Genomic DNA, 22,627 nt, shown 5'->3' on the forward strand with positions numbered 1-22,627 from the left:
TTCCACAGTGGTAAATATTTATAGAAGTAGATTACCCAGTCTTCCTTCCATGGAGTGGCTGGTGGGTTTGAACTACCAGCCTTCTGGTTAGCAGTCAAATGCCTTAGGCACTTCACCACCAGAGCCCCTTAGGCTTTTACCGTTAGGCACCTTAAAACTTTTCAATTCTGTACCCCTTATCCACCACTCATCTGTCAGTTTGTCCCACTGTGGTGGCTTGTCTGTTCCTGTGAGACTGAAAGTTATGTCACCAGTATTCCAAATACCAGTAGGATCACCCATGGTTGAGAGATATCAGCAGATCTTCCAGACGAAGATAGATTTGGAAGGAGGTTAGAGCCATCCACTTCTGGGGAAAAAAAAAAAAAGCCACTAAAAACCTTACTGATAGCAGTAAAACACTGTCTGATATATTACCGAAAAGCTTCATGAGTAGCAGTGTAACATTGTCTGATATAGGGCCAGAAGATGAGCCCCTCAAGTTGGAAGGCACTCAAAATATGACTAGAGAAGAGCTGTATCCTCAAAGCAGAGTTGTCCTTAATGATGTGGATGGAATAAAACTTGAGGGGCCTTCATTTGCTGATGAGGCACAATTCAAAATGAGAATAAAACAGCTGCACACATTCATTATAATTAGAACATGGAATATATGAAGTATGAATCTAGGAAAATTGGAAGTTTTCAAAAATGAAATAGACCGGATTTTGGGAGCTCTGGTAGCATAGTGCCTAAGGCACTTGACTGCTAACCAGAAGGCTGGCAGTTCAAACCCACCAGCCACTCCTCAGAAGGAAGATGGGGCAATCTACTTCCATAGTGATACTGCCTTGGAAACCCAAGGAGGGGTTGCTATGACTCGGGTCCGACTCAACAGCAAACAACAACAGCAACAATGATAGATATTCTAGCTATTAGTGAACTGAAATGGACTAATTTTGGCCCTTTTGAATCAGAAAATCATATGATCTACAATGCCAGGGATAACAAATTGAAGAGTAATAGTATCACATTTATACTTAAAAACATTCAAAGATTTATCCTGAAATGCGAAGATACAAGTGATAGGATAATATCCACATGCCTGCAAGGAAGACCAGTTAATACTACTGTAATTCAAATTTACACATAAATGACTAAAGCCAAAGATGAAGAAATGAAAGTTTTGTTTTGTTTTGTACTTTTTACCAATTTCTGCAGTCTCAAGTTGACCAAACATGCAATCATGATGGAATGATAATTACTGGTGATTGGAATGAGAAAGGTGGAAACAAAGAAGAAGCATCAGCAAACTATGGCCTTGGTGACAGAAATGATGCCAGAGATCACATGATAGAATTTTGAAAGACCAATGAATTAATCATTGCAAATACCATTTTTTTTTAACAACATAAATGGTGACTATGTACATGGGCCTCACCAGATGAAATACCCAGAAATCAAATTGACTACTTCTGTGGAAAGAAGCAATGGAGAAGCTCAATAGCATCAGTCATAAGAGGTCAGGATCTGACTGTAGAAAAGATAATCAGTTGCTCATATGCAAGATCAGGCTGAAGCTGAAGAAAATTAAGTATATGAGAGCCAAAATATGACCTTGATTATATCCCACCTGAATTTAGGGACCATTTGTAGAATAGATTTGATGCATTGAACACCAATGATGGAAGACCAGAGTTATGAAATGATATTTGGAACGTCATATATTAAAAAAAAAAAAGTTAAAAACACGAGGAAGGGGGAAAAGACCAAATGGATGCAGAAGAGACTCTGAAACTTGCTCATTCAGAGCTTCAGAGAGTAGCTAATGTGAATGGAAGAAATGCTGAAATAAAAGAACTGAACAGAAGATTTCAAAGGGGGGCCTGAGAAGGCAAAGTATTATAATTAAATGTGCAAAGAACTTGATTTAGAAAACCAAAGGGAAGAACATGCTTTGTATTTCTGAAGCTGGAAGAACTGAAGACAAAATTCAAGCTTCAAATTACAATATTGAAGGATTTTATGAGGAACATATTGAACAATGAAGGAAAAATCATAAGAAGATGGAAAGGATACACAGAGTCACTGTCCCAAGAAGAATTGGTTCACATTCAGCCATTTCAGGAGGTAGCATATGATCAAGAAGCAATGGTACTGAAGAGAGAAGTCCAAGCTGCACTGAAGAAATTGACAAAAAGCAAGTCTCCAGGAATTGACAGAATGCCCATTGAGATGTTTTAGTAGATGTAGTTCTGGAGGCTTTCACTCTTTTATGCCAAGAAATTCAGAAGACAACTACCTGGCTAATCAACTGGAAGATATTCATCTTTGTGCCCATTACAAAGAAGGGTGATCCAATAGAATGCAGGAAATTATTAATCCATATCATGAACATCACATGTGAGTAAAATTTTGCTGAAGATATTTAAAAAATGGTTACAGCAAGACATTGGCAGGGAGCTGCCAGAAATTCAAATCAGATTCAGAAGAGAGTATGAAAGGAGAGAAATCATTGCTAATGTCAGATGGATCTTGGCTGAATGCAAAGAATACCAGAAAGATGTTTACCTATGTGGATCACAACAAATTATGGATAATATTGTGAAGGATGAGAATTCCAGGGCACTTAATTGTGTTCATGAGGAACCTGCACATAGACCAAGACACTGCCATTCAAATAGGAAAAAAAAAGAAAGAAAAAACCTCACTGCTGTTGAGTTGATCCCAACTTATAGCAATCTCTCCTTGAGTTTCCAAGGCAGTATCTCTACAGAAGTAAATTGCCTAGTCTTCCTTCCAAGGAGTGCCTGGTGGGTTTGAACCTCCAGCCTTCTGGTTAACAGTCAAATACCTTAGGCACTATGCTACCAGAGCAAGGGGATACTGCATGGTTTAAAATCAGGTAAAATGTACATCAGGGTTGTATTGCTTCACCATACTTATTGAATCTGTATGCTGAGCAAATATTACATGAAGCTGAACTATATGAAGAAGAACATGGTATCAGGATTGAAGGAAGATTCGTTAACACCCTGTGATATGCAAATGACACAACCTTGCTTGCTGAAAGTGAAGAAGACTTGAAGCAGTTACTGATGAAGATCAAAGACTGCAGTCTTTAGTATGGATTATACCTCAACATACAACAACACATGCAGTGCACTGCTGTAGAGTCGGATCTGACTCATAGGAACCCCTCCCTGGGTTTCTGAGGTGGTATCACTACAGAAGTAGATTGCCCAACCTTCCTTCTGAGGAGTGGCTGGTGGGTTTGAACTGCCAAACTTCTGGTTAACAGTCAAATGCCTTAGGTACTTAACCACCAGAACTCCTTACACCTCAACATACAGAAAATAAAAATCCTCACAACGGACCAATAAGCAACATCACGAGAAATGAAGATTGAAGTTGTCAAAGATTTAACTTGGATCCATAATCAACAGACATTGAAGCAGCCATTGGGAAATTAGACATCCTATTGCACTGGGCAAATCTGCTGCATAAGACCTCTTTGAAGTGTTAAGGAGCAAAAATGTCACATTGAAGCCTAAGGTGTGCCTAACCCAAGCCAGGGTATTTTCAGTAGCCTCATATGCCTGTGATAGCTGGACAGTGAATAAGGAAGACTGCAGAAGAATTGATGCCTTTGAATCGTGGTGTTGGCAAAGACTGCCAGAATAACGAACAAATCTGTCCTGGAAGAAGTGCAGCCAGAATGCTCCTTGGAAATGAGAATGGCCAGACTTCATCTCATCTATTTCGTTTGGTCATGTTTTTAGAAGGGCCCAGTCCCTGGAGAGAGATGTCCAGGTTGGTAAAGTAGAGGGTCAATGATAAAGGGGAAGACCCTCAATGAGGTGGATTGACACAGTGGTTACAAAGATGAGCTCAAGCATAGTAAGGATCGTGAAGATAGTGCAGGACCAGGCTTTGTTTTGTTGTGTTGTACTTAGGGTCACTTAGGGTCAGAGCCAACTCAATGGCACCTAACAACAACAACAATCCATTACCCAATTCTAAAACTGCTTCTGTGTTTTAGGTATCTGTTACAGCAGCACACCCAAATTCTTAGTTATCGAGTACTAACTGTGACAGAAAGACACAAGTGCATGGCTTTAACTAACAGAAATTTATATTCCCACACATTAGGAGGCTAGAAATACAAATTCAGGGCACCAGCTCTAAAGGGAAGACTTGTCTTCATGTCAGCTGGGACAGAAAGTGTCTTCTGAACTTATGCTCCAGGACAGTCTTCATGTTGCTTAGCATTTCTCTTCCCCAGTCTCTGTTTTCTCACTTTCTTGTTAAATCTCTTTTATATCTCAAAAGACACTGACTCAATATACATGCTACAGTAATCCTGTCTCATTAATATAACAAAGACGACACATTCCTAATGTGATTTTAATCACAGGCAGAGAAGTGAAGATTTACAATATATTTTTTGGGACACAATTCAATCCATAATAGCTAGTGAGCAGAGAGGTAGGAATTATAATATCTAAAAAAAAGCTCTCCTTTATAGGCCAATTAAGCAATAAGCTAACTTAATTCCTTTCTCCAAAGAGTAGGAAAGTAAGGGAGGAATCAGCAAGAGCAGAGTTTCAGAATTCTGAGTTTCTTTCTACTTAGACCCAGAATTGGTGTGAGTCTTAGGATAGAGGTTGTTGTTATGTGCCATCGAGTCAGACCCAACTCATAGTGACCCCTCCTTGGGTTTCTGAGGCAGTGTTACTGTGGAAGTAGATTGACCCATCTTCCTTCTGAGGAGTGGCCAGTGGGTTTGAATCTCCAGCCTTCTGGTTAGCAGTCATGTGCCTTAGGCACTACACTACCAGAGCTCCTGGGGTTAGAGATTAAGAAATGTCCTAAACAACGCTAATCAACATCCTGCACTTTTGAATTGTCAGATTTTTCTCTTGACTTAAGCCTCTTGTATTTATAAGTTTATTGCCTTGACTCCTCTGACTTCCACCTCACCTAACGCATGCTGACTCATCTTTCAAATCTCAGAAACTCATTTCATCAAGGAGATTTTCTCCCTGTCTCCCATACAGTATTAGTGTTTTGAGGATGCATTTGTTTTTTCTTTGAGCTAGACTACACTTTTTGTTGTTGTTAGGTGCCATCAACTCGGTTCCAACTCATAGAAACCCCATGTACAACAGAACAAAACCCTGTGGGCCATGCACCATTCTCTCAATCATTGCTTTGCTTGAGCCCATCATTACATGGTGTCATTCCATTGCATTGAGGGTCTTCTCCTTTTTCACTGACTCCCTACTCTGCCAAGCATGAGATCCTTAAGGATATCATTCTTATTGTTTGTGTTTTCAGAAATGAATGGCCACATCCTTCTTTTCAGTCTGTCTTAGTCTGTAAGCTCCACAGAAACCTGTCCACCATGGATGACATTGCTGGTGTTTCAAATACCAGTGCCATAGCCTCCAGCCTCATAGCAACACACCAGCCACTACAGTATGACAAACTGACGGATGAGTGATGGAGACTATATTTAGATATTTGAAATTGCAATGAGGTAGACATTTTAGGACCTAAGGAATGAGAAATCAGAGGGTTGCACATACCTTTTACTCATTGACTAAGGCAATGTATTTAACCTTCTATGTGAAGATAGATATCATCTACTGGTATTGATCTTTTGAACAAACATGCTAAACTACAGCCAAGCTACTATAGGAAGCTTGGAGCTACCTATTATTTAAATTAACATATTATTTTCTATGGTTTTTGGATTTTGGATATTTGAATAATATATATGTATATATTATATATAGATGGACTCAATGTTAAGTATTTGGCTAATACAGAGAAGTTAAGATAAGTGAGAAAGAATATGATTAGGCTTTAGTGGTCATTGTTTTCCTTAGAATACCACTACTTTATTTCTGCATTCATAGGAAATTTTGGTTTGAAAGCAAATATGGTCTCAGGAAGCTGTAATGCGTATATCCATAGCTTACTTTATATCCCTTTTTTACTCTTGCTGAGCGTTTATGTATTATCAGTCCACTGGGATTTTGTACTCACAGGACATAATGAATGCTATATGCAAATAAGGTGACTAGGAAAGGAGGACATGCATATTGCATCTATCTCCTCTGCTCACACACATCCACTCCATTTTCCCATTGGATTTTCAATGGCAAAGCACAGGATTCAAATATAAAATTATAAAAAATTCCAAGAGGGTGACAAAAAATCTTTAACTCAAACACAAGGCCTTTCTGAGTGCAAGAACCCTACATACAAGATAAGTGTGTTATTGAAGCCAAACAGTGGATAACACAAACACTCTATGTGAACAGGGCTGCAAAGAAGCCATGCATATTAAGATTTTCAAGAAGGGAACAGCAGAACATTAAGCCAAATTCAGGGACCTCTACAACTGCATAGGTCTAACCCCTATGAGGTGATATCTCTAGCCCTTAGCAAAGAGTTGGTTCTCAGTAAATGTCTGTCAAATGAGTATGTCTCCAGTTGAGAAATTAAAATTTTAATCTAAAGGATAAAGCTTGAGCCTTAATTTTGTCCTCTTGATTACTTTTAACTACTAAGAGTAATTAGGTTCAGGGAAGGAGCTCTGGTGGCATGGTGCCTAAGGCATTTGACTGCTAACCAGAAGACTGGTGGTTCAAACCCACCAGCCATTCCTCAGAAAGAAGGTTGGGCAATCTACTTCTCTAGTGATATCGCCTTGGAAACCCAAGAAAGGGAAGGAAGGGTCGCTGTGAGTTGGATCTGACTTCATGGCAGTGGTGTTGTTTTTTTTTTTTTTTTTAGGCTCAGGGACACTTCTTTTTTCTTTTGTAATTCAACACCAAATTATTTTAATATTTGCAATTTCCTTTTTTATTTTGGCATTCTGGTCCATGTTGTTTAAATTTTTAAATACAGAAACTATAGACGGAAGAGGTAAAAAACAAAACAAAAGCAAAAAAACAGCAGGACAAAATTGTTATACAAGATCAGTCAAGCTCTTTTTTCAAATTAAAAATAACTTGAGCAATTAAGCAAGCAAGCCTTGAGTGGTGAGGTGGCATTTCAATGCAGGGAGCGTTTCTAAAGCAAATGTCTCCACAGCTGAAATCCACAACAAATCTCTCTAGGCAAAGAGCCTTGACACTCACATTTGCCTTAGACCTCTCATTCTGGGACCTGAGGCTGTCTTTGCACCACTTACAGTACTCAGTGGAATTACAATTCCTAAGGTTTCAATAAGGAGCTCTGGTGGTGTAGTGGTTAAGGCATTTTTGACTGTTAATCGAAAGATTGGTGATTTGAACCCACTAGCTGCTCCACAGAAGAAAGATGAGGCAGTCTGCTTCCGTAAAGAATTACAGCCTTGGAAAGCCAAGGATTTCACTGAGTCATAAATGACTCGATGGCAGAGTTTGGTTTTTTGGAAGGTTTCAATAGGAGCCCTGGTGATGCATTGGTTAAGAGGTCAACTGCTAACCAAAAGATCAGTGGTTCAAACCTACCACAGGCTTCATGGAAGAAAAGATATGTTGATATTCTCCCACAAAGATAACATCCTAGGAATCCTTGCAGGGCAGTTCTGTTCTGTCCTATAGGGTTGCTATGAGTTGGAGTAGATTTGATGGCACCTAACAACAAGGTCTCAATAAAGAAAAAGGCAAAAGTAAAACAAGGGAATAATCTTTTTTTGAGCATGCATTAGGCATTTCTCATGTTGTTCATTTAGAGTTTATAGGAAACTAAGCTCAAGTTAAGTAACTAACCAGCGTCGCCTAGCTAAGGTGGTTGAGAAGAGATTTGGACACTTAGGTACACAGCTACAGAACTCCACACTTTGCTGCCTCTCCACATTCATATATAATATATATTATATTATATTATGTTGTTGTTGTTGTTGTTATTTGCCGTCGAGTCGGTCCCGACTCATAGCGACCCCTCCTTGGGTTTCCGAGGCAGTATCACTACGGAAGTAGGATTGTCCAACCTTCCTTCTGAGGAGTGGCTGGTGGGTTTGAACCGCCAGCCTTCTGGTTAGCAGTCAAGTGCCTTAGGCACTATGCTACCAGAGCTCCTATATTATATTATATATAAGATGTATATATATAATATATATATGTGTGACTTCAACATGGTTTACCTAAAAGTTCTTTGGACACTGTAGGGTATTTCAGGTTGATCCAAACTATTTATATCCAAATATTTAGTCTCTCCCCTTATCTTATTAATTCATTTAGTAAAACTTGATTTATTTATCTTCCATTAGTTTATGATTTTTGAAACATAGACCCAAAGAAGTAGAATTTAATCTTAAAAAAAGCAAAACTCTCAGGGTAGATAAAAATTTAGTAGCGGAAAATTCAAGGAAAACATTTAAAAGAACTTGCTGTTCTTAAACGGCATTTACATATATATGATACAAGTTCAGAGCAAACTTAAAGTTTATGTAACAGGTTAGTGCTTTGGTATGGTAATTGTAAATAATTACAGTAAAGTATCTAAGAGTTGACACTTTTTTTTAACCTAAATGGCCTTGTGTGTGCTACATAAGACACTTCCCTAAGCTATAAGAACAAGATTGCCCAATTTTCCTTCCCAGGAGTGGCTGCTGGGTTTGAACTGCCAGCCTTCTGGTTAGCAGTCAAATGCCTTAGGCACTAGAGCACCAGAGCTCCTGTACTAAAAGTGATATTAAATAAATTTTGAGGGCAGGCTTATTGTTTTCTCTATTTAAGTGCTATATAAGGTGTTTTGAAGCCAGTAGGACAATGTACATGTGCAGTAATTTTCTAATGACTCCAAGAAAAAATATAAAATCTCTGAACACTGGGAAATAGCTGGCCACAAACACAAGAAATATACTGGTGAATGATATCTCATAAAATAAAGCAATGGTAGGAAAGCAAAATCTGGAATTGCATCTCAGTAAATTCTGGTAACTCCAAAGTAAGCTTTGATTTTTGAAACATAGATCCAAAGAAGTACAACTTAATCTTAAGAAAGCAAAACTCTCTTGGGGTAGACAGAAATTTAATAGAGGAAAAGTCTATGTGGTAGCTTTAGGTAAAGTAAATTTATCAATAGAAAACAGAAAGAAAAAATATGATGAATTTGAATACATGTGTTTAGTTGTAGCTATAGTATAAAAAAAGAAAAAGGAGCTCCTGTGGCACAGTGGTTAAAGCACTCAGCTGCTAAGCAAAATGTCACCAACCTCTCCTCAGGAGAAAGATGAGACAGTCTGCTTTGGTAAAGATTTATAGCACTGGAAACCCTCCCATTGTATAGGGTAACTATGAGTCAGAATCGACTCAGTGGCAGTAGGTTTTATAGTATAATATCATTAAGCTGGCAGTTCAAACCCACCACCCACTCCTTAGATGGAAGACTGAGCAATCTACTTCTGTAGAGATACCACCTCAGAAACTGAAGGAAGGGTCACTATGATTTGGAATCAACTCGATAGCAGTGAGTTTGGTTTTGGTTATCATTAATATCACACACAAGTAAAATTTTGCTGAAGATAATTCAAAAATGGTTGCAGCAGTACATTGACAGGGAACTTCCAGAATTCAAGCCAGATTCAGAAGAGGTTGTGGAATGAGGGATATCATGGCTGATGTCAGATGGGTCTTGGCTGAAAGCAGAGAATACTAGAAAGATGTTTACCTCTGTTTTATTGCCAATACAGAGGCATTCACCTGTGTGGATCATAAAAAATTATGGATGACATTGTGAAAAATCAGAATTCTAGATCATTTAATTGTGCTCATGTGGAATCCGTACATAGATTAAGAGGCAGTTATTCATGTACAGCAAGAAGACAATGTGTCACTTAAAATCAGGAAAGGTATGCATCAGGGTTGTATCCTTTCACCAGATTTATTTAATCTGTATTCCAAGAAAATAATCTGAGAAGTTGGAGTATATAAGAAAGAACACAGAATCTGGATTTGAAGACTTGTTGACAACCTGCCATATGCAGATGATACAACCTTGCTTGCTGAAAGTGAAGAAGACTTAAAGCACTTACTAATGAATATCAAAGACTATAGGCATTTGACTGCTAACCAGAAGGCTGGCGGTTCAAACCTACCAGCCACTCCAGGGAAGGAAGACTGGGCAATCTCCTTCCATAAAAACTTACTGCCTCAGAAAGGCAAAGGGATTTGCTATGAGTCAGAATCGACTCTATGGCAGTGAGGTTTGAGGTCTGAGGTACAGCATACAGTATAGATTACACCTCAACATAAAGGAAATAAAAATCCTCACAACTGGACAGTAAGCAACAGCATGATAAACACAAAAAATATGGAAGTTATCAAAGATTTTATTTTGCTTGGATCCACAATAATGCCCATGGAAGCAGCAGTCAAGCAATCAAATGGCATATTGCATGGAGCCAATCTACTGCAGAAGATGTTTTTTAAAGTGTTAAAAAGCAAAGATGTCACTTTGAGGACTAACCCAAACCGTGGGTTTGGACTGACCCAAACCATGATGTTTTCAATTGCCTTATATGCATGGAAAGGAAGACCAAAGAAAAATTAATGCATTTGGATTATGGTGTTGGCAAAGAATGTTGAATATACATGGACTGCCAGAACAAACAAATCTGTCTTGGAAGAAGTACAGATAGAATACTCCTTAGAAGCAAGGATGGAGAGATTTCGTGTCATGTACTTTGGACATGTATCAGGAGGAAACAGTCACTGTAGAAAGACACCATCCTTGGTAGAAAGTCAGTGAAAAAGAGGAAGTTCCTCAGTGAGAGGGCTCCACACACTGGCTGCCATGATAGGCTCAAATGTAGCAACTATTGTGAGGATGGTACAGGACCAGGCAGTATTTCATTGTGTTGTACATAGATCACTATGAGTGGGAACCAATGTAACTGCACTGTAGCAAATGAAATATTTCAGTAAAAGCCATTTCTATCATGCATATAGAAAAATACATTGGACATTGGGAGGATTTTCAGTATTATTATCTTATTTGAAGTAAAAGAAAATATTTCCCTGACTGTTGGTGCATAGCACCATTAGAATTACTGAATAAATTCAGGAAGAAACTGGTTTAAACATTATTTGAAAGACAGATTTCTGTTGCTTTTGAGACATGGATTAGAACGTTAATAATAACGTTATATGATTTTAGTTAGTAGGAAAACAGGAAATTTACCTCTGACAAGCTGTAAAGTCTCTGGCTTGATGATTTTGAATGAAAAGTATGGATAGAAAGTGAAATTTACATCTTTGCAGTAATGTTTTATTCTGCTGTATTTTGGGGGATAACACTTCACTACAACACTAACCAAAGAAGCTTAGCCTTCCATTACTAATAGATAGCACTGGTTTCATGGATGGCATATGACTGTGCAGTCGCAGAGACACCCACACTCACAAGGGCTCCACACTCGTCTTAATGCTTTGCTGTCTCCTTGAAATTCTTAATAATTTTTAACTAGGGTCCCTGCATTTTCAAATTGTGTTAGTATCTGTACATTATATGGTCAGTCCTAGTAATAGAGGTGCTTTGCATGCAGGGTAATATAGTTTTGTTTTTTTTTTTTAATTCATTTTTTTAAGGAGTATACATCTTACATGCATTGATATGAGATTCTTAAAATAGAAAATTACTAGTCAGTTCACTCTCCAAATTTTCACTAATTCTGATTAGTCTCTCCTAGAGTATACAAAACTTTAGGGATTTCTAGCTAGGAAATATGTAGCCTATAGTTAAGGTGCGATACAGCATAGCCTTTCAGGTTTCAGGGATGAATGCAAGAGTGTATTGCTGTTACATAGGTCTTTCTACAATGAATGAATTTCTATCCCAAATTTAGTGATCATTATGATTCTGTCTTCTTTGAACCTATTACTAAAGACAGAACAACAGTAATAACAACAAGCAAAAGATAAAATAAAAAACTATGTCTGCCACAATAATGGAAAAATGGAGATGCCTGATTCTTACTTAAAAATTTACATTTTATATTCTAGAGCTGCTTTTCAGAAGTGTGGAAAATAGATATTTGTTGTGAACACTTCAATGATTTTCACTTTTGCTGAGAAACATGGTGGAAGCTTTTAGGAAATTGGATGTAATAAAAAATATGAAGCCTTATTATCTGCAACATTAACATTTTGAATGTGTTCTAATGCCCATTATGCAGCTGTAAAGAGAGCTAGAGGCATGCATAGGGGTTGTTTCCCTATGGAAGAATAATGTGTACTGAATTTCTGATGATTTGGTCATATATTTAAGCACATAAGTAGGAAGAAAATTCCCAAGAACGGTGGCAAAAGAAGACATAATGATTATGTAATTAAACTGGTTTATATAGGCCAAATTGAGCCCCAGCTTAGCCCTTGAATAGTTAACAGAATTAAAGGACTGTTTGGATGAATAAGAGAGCTCTGGTGGCATAGTGCCTAAGGCATTTGACTACTAACCAGAAGGCTGGTGGTTTAAATCCACCAGCCACTCCCTGGAAGGAGGTTGGGCAAACTACTTCTGTAGTGATACTGCCTCGGCAACCCAAGGAGGGGTCGCTATGAGTCGAATCCGACTCCAAGGCTATGGTTGCATTGTATATAATTATATTTTTTGATTAATAAAAGGAGGTACATATAGTTGATCTTTAAAGGTATCTTTAATTTCTGGAATTTTCTTTTAAAGAGCATTAGCGCACAACTAATTACAGAAGTATTTCAGAATGCTCTAATCTCCCAAGTCCTTGTCAATTGAAGTTAAATGGTATTTCATTTGAGAATCAATACTCCTTTTTAATGTTTTATTAATTTGTTAGATTAAGCTATAACTCCATTTAGAAAGTCATTTTAGACAAAAATATACTGATTCCTGAAAATTTACATTTCTGCCTAGTCTTCCTAAAAGTGTTTTCTTTGTGTGTGTGTGTGTGTGTGTGTTAGTGGATTCTATTTAGAAAATATAGGGAAATTTGATTCAGTAAATAGTCATTGAATGTTTACTTTATTCCAGTTCTGTGCTAGGTCCAAAGGATGCCAAGATGAATAGAGAGATGATCCTGCACTTGAAGTTACATTCTAACAACAAAGAGAATCTTTGAGATATTATGAAAAACTTTAAACCAGGGAATATAGGCTGTGTTTACTGGTATCTCCTTAAATCTGGGCTGGGCTGCCCTAGAGGACATTGCTTCCTATGAATCCAGTTAAATTGTGGTTGTTTATTCTCTCTTGCATCTCATATTAAGTGAGCCTGGGAGAGAGTTCAGAACATTCTAGAATGTAGCTCCCATTCCGATGGGGGGAAAGAAAAGCAGCTATTTTGAAGACCATGCTCTATCAACCATTTCACTTGCTTTCCCTCTGGTTTCAGCCAATTTTAGATCTCCCAGGCATTCTCCTTCATTGCTTGAAGATTTTAGTACCTGATATGTTTTTCTCTCTTTAGCATTATTTCTATTCCTTTAGATAAGACAGTTTTTACATCTTCATTTTCTATTATGTTGTCCTTCATCCCATCACAGTCATTGAGTTTCATGGTCAGAATGTAGATCTTAATATTACCAATAAGTGCATATTTTCCATAAATTCAATTTTAAGAAACCTCCTAAAAGATGACTATTTTAGTTTTTTCCATTGTGCTCTACTTGGTACTCAAATTCTAACAGTCATTTTATCCATTGAAACCATTAATATATTCACCATACTATATCTCCAGTTTTCTCACATCTTAGATATCATAAATTCTATTATAATAGAATTGTTGTCAGACAAAATCCTAATTATAAATAAACCTGACTCTCTATATAATCCATGACTGCACCTGAATAGCTGTAGAGACTGGAGAAAAGCATACAACTTGCTGACTAGTGTCACTTCAAATCTATGGCCCTAACTTCAAGTGGACATTTACTGTTGCCTGGCAATGCTCATACATTTCTCTAAGCAATTTACTTTCTAGCTGTACTTGATCATTTTTCACTCCTTCTCCTATCATTTCAAGTCCGTAACATATCTCTTTCCTCCTTAGGTTCAGCTGATAACCTTGCTTTTCCTGCTACAGAGAAAATACAAGTGATCAGAAGTAATCGTCCACACACTCCAACCTCCAAATACCCACCTACCTACATTTGCACCCACATACTCTCTTTCCTCCTGTGACAGTGGATGAACTGCCCATGTTTCTATCTAAAGGCAACACCTTAACTTGTATAGTGGATCTCATTTCCTATCACCTACGCAAAACTTGCTTTTGCAATTGTCCCCTCTCTCTGCTGCATCATCAGTCTGCTGAATCATTTCTATCAGCATATAAATATATAACATCATTCATCTTAAAAGAAAAAAAAATCCTGGTTTCATATTGACTTCCAGCCACTATCATATATATTTCTCTGCTTTCCTTTGCAAAACAACTTGAAGGAATCGCTTTTTTATACTAGCTTTCTACCACTTCTCATCTCATTCTCTTTTGAGTGTGCTCCAATCAAGCTTTCATCCTCACCAGTTCATAAAACTGCTTTTGTAATGGGCACCAATGACCTCGAAATCCATTGACCAGAACTTGACCTTGACTTACTTGACTTCTCAACATGGGTGATCATCTACTTCCTTCTTAAAACAGTTTCTTCAGCTGACCTCTGAGATTCACACTCATTTTCTCTCTCCTTCTCTTCTCCTCCCTCCCTATCTCAATAACCTACCCATCCTCTTTCACTCTCTCTTCCACTCTTGCTGTCTATTTTCCTCTCGCTTCACTGGCTGCATATTCTTAGCTAGTTTTTCTAGTTCCTCCTCATCTTTCCAGATTCTGAATATTTTAGTGTCTCAGAGCTTATTCTTAGACCTCTTCTCTTCTTGATTTATATTTACTTTCAAGGTTAGTTTATCCTTCTCATGGTTTAAAAAGCAATCTATGTATTGGTGATTCTCTGGTTTAGATACCCAACTTAAATATCTCCCCAGAACTCCAGACTCATATATTATAGGCAATCTACTCCACATCTCAACTTGAAAGCTAATAGGTATTGCAATTATGCACATGTGTAAAAACAAACCATTGATTCTCCCTAGTCATTCACGTAGCGATGCTTCTCTTACAGCCTTCTCCATTTCAGTAAATGGTGATTCCATTCTCTTTGCTGCTTAGGCCAAAAGCAGCAGAATTGTCTTTGGCACTTCTCACATATCCCAACATCCAGTATATGCCTTACTGTCAGAAAACGTCCGGAATCTTATTAGTTCCATATCTATCACTCTGGACCAACTCACTATCATTCTTGTCAAGATTATCATTATAGTGTCTTAACTGATATTTTTGCTTACAGATTTGTTCACCATGTTCCCCACAGTCATTCTTCACACAGCATCAACACTGTGCCTTTTGAGATACATAACATTAATCTGCTGCTTAAAACTCTCCAGTGGTTTCTGATTTCAATGAAGGGGAACATACCACCACTTTAAATGTTAAATGTTAATGGCTTTCGTAGGATATATCACAAAATTTCTGGGGAGACCAGTGTATGGAAGGGGTAGCTTACTACCCATCAAGTATTCAGGGTTCCAGACTGAAAGAGACTCCATGATCTTTATTATGGGGCTTTCAAGGTCACTTTTGGTGTTGACATTAAATTGGCAGGTAAGGAAATGGAGGATGTGTAGGCCTGTGGGCGAAGCTGCAAGTGTCAACTCCTTTCACATTACACTGGTCAGAATTAATTATGTGGCCCAATTTAGCAAAGGAGGTTGTAAAATGTTATCCATAAAGGAAAAGCTGCTTTTCAGCAGCAAATCTACATTGTGGAAAAGCCCCATAAATCTTAGAAGCAGAGCCAGTGTTCTCTACCACATATAGCCCACAGGGCTCTGTATCATCCAATTGCTGCAGCCTTTCTAATCTCATTTCCTACCAGTGCCCTCCCAGATCACTTAACCATGACCATGAAGACCTCCATGCCTTTACTCAGTAGAGCAGGTCAAATATACTCATGACATGTCTGTACTCAGTATTCCTCCTGTGTGCATCTATATTTTCCAGTTGCCTTAGAGTTGTTTCTGATTCATGGAGACCCCAAGTATGTCACAGTAGAACTGTGCTCCATAAGATTTTCAATGGCTGAATTTTCAGAAGTTGAACACCAGGCCTTTCTTCCCAGGTGCCTATGTATGAATGTCAGCCTCCAACCTTCCAGTTAACAGATAAGTACATTAATCATCTGCACACATAAGGACTTTTATATCCATACAGATAACTGTAAAATTCACTTTCTGACTTCCTTCAGGTCTATCTTTGAATGTTGCATTATCAGAAAGAACTCCCCTGACTACCTTCTACACATCTTGCTTTACTCTCTGTTCTTTTTACCTTGATTTAATTGGCCTTATAGAAATTATCATATATGGCAAACATACACACACATACACAGTTACACTACACAAATACATTTATTTAATTAATTTCTACCTTTCCCATTGGAATGTTAACTCCAAAAGAGAATACATTTTGTTTTGTTTACTGTTACACTCTCAATACCCCAAACAGTGCTAGTAAGTGCTCAATTAATATTTGTTTAAAGAATATATATATATATGGTATATTATATTATATATATGATGACTTGCTAGGAGGAGAGATAAATCTGTCCTGGAAGAAGTTCAGCCATAACGCTCCTAGGAAACGAGAATGGCCAGATTTCATCTCATCTCCTTTGGTCATGTGGTCAGAAGGGACCATTTTCTGGAGAAGGATATCATGCTTGTGAAGTGGAGGGTCAGCAAAAAAAAAAAAGGGAAGACCCTCAATGAGATGGACTGACACAGTGGCTGCAATGATGGGCTCAAGTACAGCAAGAATTGTGAGGAATGGTGCAGGACCGTGCAGTGTTTCGTTCTGTTATCACTAGGGTTGTTATGAGTCAGAGCCAACTCAATGGCATCTAACAACAATAACACCACATGTAGACTAATTCATCATCATTTTGTTTAAAATGATTATAAAAAGGCTCTGTTAAGTAAAGTGTATCTTATCCTTCAAGGAATATTTTATAATAAGATGTGAAGAAAGGATTCTTGCTCTAGATTGCCACTTTGTTTTATTTAATTCATGTGGTTGTCTGATTTGGGCTTGCATTAAATGAACTGTGGCACACCTACAGAGGGAATAGATGTCTGTTAAACTGCCTTTCCAAGACTTGTCTGTCAGTTTCTAATAGTGTGGTGGCTTTCATGTTGCTTTGATGCTGGAGAGTTAGGCCACTGGTATTTGAAATATCAGTAAGGTCACCCATGGTAGACAGGTTTCAGTGGAGCTTCCAGACTATAACAGACTAGAAAGAAAGGCTTTTTTATATACTTTCAAAAATTAGCCAATAAAAACTCAGTGCTATAGAGTTTAGTTTACAAAATGCATATTGATTATGGGTAATGTTTACACAGCTGATTAATATAATTGATGTCAATAAGTTGTCACCTGTAAAAAGTTGAATTGACAAATGTATGATAGATATTTTTACAAGGAAGAAAGAAGGAAAGGAAGGGAGAGAAGGAGGAAGAAAAAAAAGAAATGAAGGGAGGTAATGAGGGAGGGAGGGAAGAAGAGAGGAGAAGGAAAGGAAAAGAAAGAAAGAAAGAGAAAGACAGTAGCTGGAGAGGCAGCTTATATACAACCAAACACTTCAAGAAGTTTGGTGTCTTGGTTTGGAGTTTTAAGGTAGTGGTTCCATGAGACATTAGAAACACTAATATCATATTGAGTGCTTCTATTCTACCTCGTAGTCCATTGCATAGTGCCTGGGTCTTAAAAGCTTGCAAATGGACAGCCAAGGTACAACAACTGGTCTCTATTTGTATGAAGCAATGAAGGAAGAAGGAGAGTGTGGAATAGGAGGAGGATATGGAATATGGAATGTGTGGCTAATTGCCTCCATGAACAGTTGCCTCATTTGCCACTGGAAGTCAAAATCAACTTCATGACAGTGAATATATGGGATCAAATTGACAACAGCAACTGGAAAGATTAGATAGGAAATGGGACAGTTAGTTCACATTAATGAGGGAGGAGCAATATAGACAAAGATGAGAATAGTTGCACTACTTAAAGAATGTAATTAATGTCACTGAATTATACATGCAGAAATTGTTGAATTGGTGTATGTTCTGCTGTCAGTATTCTCAAAACAACACCAACAAAATAAATTATTATTTAAAAAAAAAAAAAAAAAACCTATGAATTACAACAGAATATTGTCTGATATAGTGCTGGAAGATGAATCCCCCAGGTGGGAAAGCACTCAAAATACACAGTGGCCACAAGAATACACTCAAACATGGCAACAATCAATTGCAAAGATGAGGCAGGTCTGGGAACATTTTTTTCTGTTTCACACGCATGACCATGAGTTGGAGCCAACTCTACAGTGGCTAAAAACAAACGCAAAATTACTTTATTCTACACCATGACTATGCTTGGTTTGAGCCAAAGTTTACTTTGGAAATGATTTATCTTCAGTGGGAAGTGCCACTGTGACAACTGAGTTAGTCATTCATCAGATATGAAACATACATTCCTCATGATGATGACTTCTCGAGTTTTAAAAATCAATACATATGAAAGAAGAGGCGGATCAACCAATGCTCATGCACCGTCGCATCCCTGCTTCCAGTGGCTGCATCCCACTGCCATCGCCACCATGCCCAAGAGAAAGGCTGAAGGGGATGCTAAGGGAGATAAAGCCAAGGTGAAGGACGAACACAGAGGAGATCCCCAAAGTTATCTGCTAAGCCTGCCCCTAATCCAGAGCCTAAACCTAAAAAGGCCCCACAAAGAAGGGAGAGAAGGTACCCAAAAGAAAAAAAGGAAAAGCTGATGCTGGCAAGGATGGGAATAACCCTGCAGAAAATGGAGTTGCCAAAACTAACCAGGCAAAGAAAGCTGAAGGTACTGGAGATGTCAAGTGAATGAAGTGTGTGCATTTTTTGATAACCGTGTACTTCTGGTGACTGTATAGTTTGAAATACTATTTTTTATCAAGTTTTATAAAAATGCAGAATTTTGTTTTACCTTTTTTCTTTTCTTTCCTTTTTTATTTTTATATATTTTTAAGCTATGTTATTAGCACACAGAGCACTTCATTGTTGTTTTTTGGGGAAGGGGCAAATATCACTTAGAATGTCTCCAAAGCTGGATTAATATAGAAGAAAACACCTTTCCCTTCTAGCTTTGAGAGACTTCCTCTTGTTTCCCAGGAGGGAGGGATTCCCTGATGTTGACACACATTAGCCACCTTGGCGCAAACACCTTGCGGTGTGGAGAAACTAAAATTTGTTTTTACATCCTCATGTCCTCTTCACCCTCTCTGCTGTCAGTATAGACTTGACTCAGAGACCTGTTGGGGCCTGACACCAAAAAATTGATTACCAGTCTGTCAGGCAATCTGGAGTTTGCAGTGAGCCCATCACGATGGCATCTCTCAAAAAAGCAGTAGTTTCTTTTTTTTGGATTGTAGATTTTCAAATTGATAATTCTGCCATTTTCATTTCATTCTCTGAAAGTCAGAGTTGGCTCGTGAAAAGTTGTTTAACAACATGCTAAATGTGAAATGTCAACCCTCACTCTAAACTTTCCCTATTTGGAACATCAAATGAAGACTTCATTGGGTTTTATAGTGTCTTTCTGATTTTGGTAGTCCATTGAAGAAGGGAGTTTGAAAGTTGTTATATACTATTAATGATTATCTGCCTATGTCTGGCCTGAACTACCATGGTTGTTTATGAAAAGTATCTTTAATAAAGCTAGATACAGTTTGACTTGGAAAAAAAAATCAATATTTAAGCTTTGTTTTTAAGGAGCACTTAGGAATGTGGAATGTAGAAGCAGCTAGTCTTACTCATGGCATGCTTAACACTTAGTGAATAATCTCAAGCAATTTTATTTGTTTGTGTTTATAGATATATAAATGAAATAACCATCATTGAGTCCTAGAGGAAAATAAATGCCAAAATCATAATCAAATGGTAAAAATGCAAAAATGTAACAACTGGTATTCCAATTGAAATTTTATTATTTTTTTTGCCGTAACAGGGCTATGAATTCCTACAATGTCTGAAATGTAAAATAATCTTAGATTTTATCATTTTCCAAGATATACACTGGCTTTGGGTGGGTTGACTCACACTCTTCTCAAATACTCTGTTCCACCTTAACCCTGGACTACATTAGATATGCCTGTAACCATAACTGTGTTTACTCCTCCTCTTTGTATACAAATCCTGCCTTCATTCCAGGAAACTATGTTTGGATATTGTCAGTAGCCATTAAAATCCCCCTTTCCCCAGGAAGTAATTTCTGATGACTTGGAATGTCAGCTATCCCAATGCTTCTTATGAACTCTTTTAACATTTGAATTCTTTGTTATCATACCACCTTAGTACTTGATAATATCTGCCTTGTATTGTTTTCTGCATGTTTCTTCTGTGTTAATCTTTTTGTATTATAAAACACTTTAAAATAAATTTTGCCATTTGAACTATTTTAAGTGTATAGTTTTATGGCATTAATTATATATAGGGTAGTCATCACCACTACTTGTTTCCCAACCACTTTCAACACCCCAGACAGAAAGTCTGTATCAATTAAGCATTAACTTTCCACAGTCTCTGCCCCAGTCCATGGTAACCACTAATCATTTTCTCTATGCATTTCTTATTCTAGATATATAATATTATATTTATCATCTGTTGTCTAGTTTACTTCACTTAGCATAATGTTTTCAAGGTTCATCCATGTTGTAACAAGTGTATTACAACATTTCTTTTTATGGCTGAATAATATAGATATACTACAATTTGTTTATCTATTCATCTACTGGTGGATACAAGGAAACCACTGAAATGTCCATCAACATATAAATAGACACTTATTTTTGCTTTTGAAATATTCTTGGGGATATGAAAGATATATAATAAAGACTTCTCAGCCAAGTAAAAGAGGATTTCATTTATAAAAGTGTCCTTTTGACATTTAATTTTTTTTCCCCACTATTGACACCTTGCACTCATTATCTCTTTTAGCTCCTAGAGATGTTGGAGTATATTTTGTAAACATGGGAAGTGAATGAGACCACACAGTGACTAAAAAGAGAGTCAATACAAGGCCCCTCTCCACTAGACCATGTTGTTGTTGTTGTTATGTGCCTTTGAGTCAGACCTAACTCATAGCAACCCCTCCTTGGGTTTCTGAGGCAATATCACTACAGAAATAGATTGCCCAACCTTCCTTCCAAAGACTGGCTAGTGGGTTTGAACCACCAGCCTTCTGGTCAGCAGTCAAGTGCCTTAGGCACTATGCTACCAGAGCTCCTTTCCACTAGACCATACACTATCTGTCATTTTCACTTGTTAGAAAATGGTTCCCTTACATAAGTCATCCCAGATGTGACTATAGTGCAATACAGAGTCTAGGGAATTGATCTCCATCTTCTAACATTTTTTGAAAAGCTCGAGAGTCACTGAGATTGAGGGAGGGAGATGATGGATGGAGCTGCCTTCTTTATTTTTCTGGTGAACCAATTAGAAGAGGGCAGGCTGATATGACCAGTCTTCATTCTTCCTAAAGTAAAATCTCACTTTCACTACTACCAACAATTGCTTTCCCTTGCTCTAGCCAAACAGTATCTTGTTGTAAAAAGAGATGTATCTCTGTGTGTGTGTGTGTGTGTGTGTGTGTTTATACTCCTACATATACATCAAACCAAAAAACCAAGCTCACTGCCATCAAGTTGGATCCGACTCATAGTGACCCTTCCTTGGGTTTCTGAGGCGGTATCACTATGGAAACAGATTGCCCAATACTCCACCAGAACTCCTACATATACATACATATAACAAATACATGCAAAGTGCTTCTATTTCCTTTTGGCTGCCTCACATAATTTACCCCATGCTCACTGCCATCAAGTCAATTCCAACTGACAACAACTCCCATTGGGTTTATGAGGTGGTAAATCTTCACAGAAGTAGATTGCCTGTCTTCCTTCCATGCAATGGCTGGTAAGTTTTAACTGCCCACCTTCTGGATAGCAGTCAAATGCCTTAAGCACTGTGCCACCAGAGCTCCTTCATGTAATCTGAGAAGCTCCATAATCTACCCTGACTCAGGGTAGATTATGTAGAAGAATACCTGGAGAATCCCTTTGGCATTCCAAGGCTAATTAGCAGTTTAAAGCATTGTAGAATGATCAGAATTCACCTACTAGTTCAATAGTGAAATGCAGTTTCACCTTCCATGTCCTATGCAATTTAGAGCCATTCATTATTGCAGGTAGACTTTCTGCAGTCTTTGACTATTAATAGCCAAGCATAAAATCAGTGTGTTATCCTACTAGAATAAGGCCAGATGTGAAACATGCAGCCGATACAAATCAGTTTCATGTTTAGTACAGCAAACAGCTTGTGTTGGAAAATCATTTGACATGTTAGTGCTTAGAATCGCCTTGTTGATATTTTCCTAAGAGTACCCCTAGAAGCTTGCTTCCTTCCGAAAGCATCTGATCACAAAGAAGCAACACCTACTTTCTCTTTGAATGGTGTCAAGTGCAATTAGGAGGACTTCAAAGGCTGTTATATAACATTTTACAAGTTGTTTAAAAAGACAC

At 37.8% G+C, this 22,627-nt stretch overlaps 1 pseudogene; it reads left to right on the forward strand.

Annotated features, from left to right (window-relative positions):
* Positions 1 to 18,664: 18,664 nt before the first annotated feature.
* On the forward strand, positions 18,665 to 18,932 carry LOC122150345 (annotated as a pseudogene).
* The last annotated feature ends 3,695 nt before the right edge of the window (positions 18,933 to 22,627 follow it).

Source organism: Orycteropus afer, unplaced genomic scaffold, assembly GCF_000298275.1.
Source record: "Orycteropus afer afer isolate SDZICR_OR568_19922 unplaced genomic scaffold, OryAfe1.0 scaffold00125, whole genome shotgun sequence".
NCBI lineage: Eukaryota > Metazoa > Chordata > Mammalia > Tubulidentata > Orycteropodidae > Orycteropus > Orycteropus afer.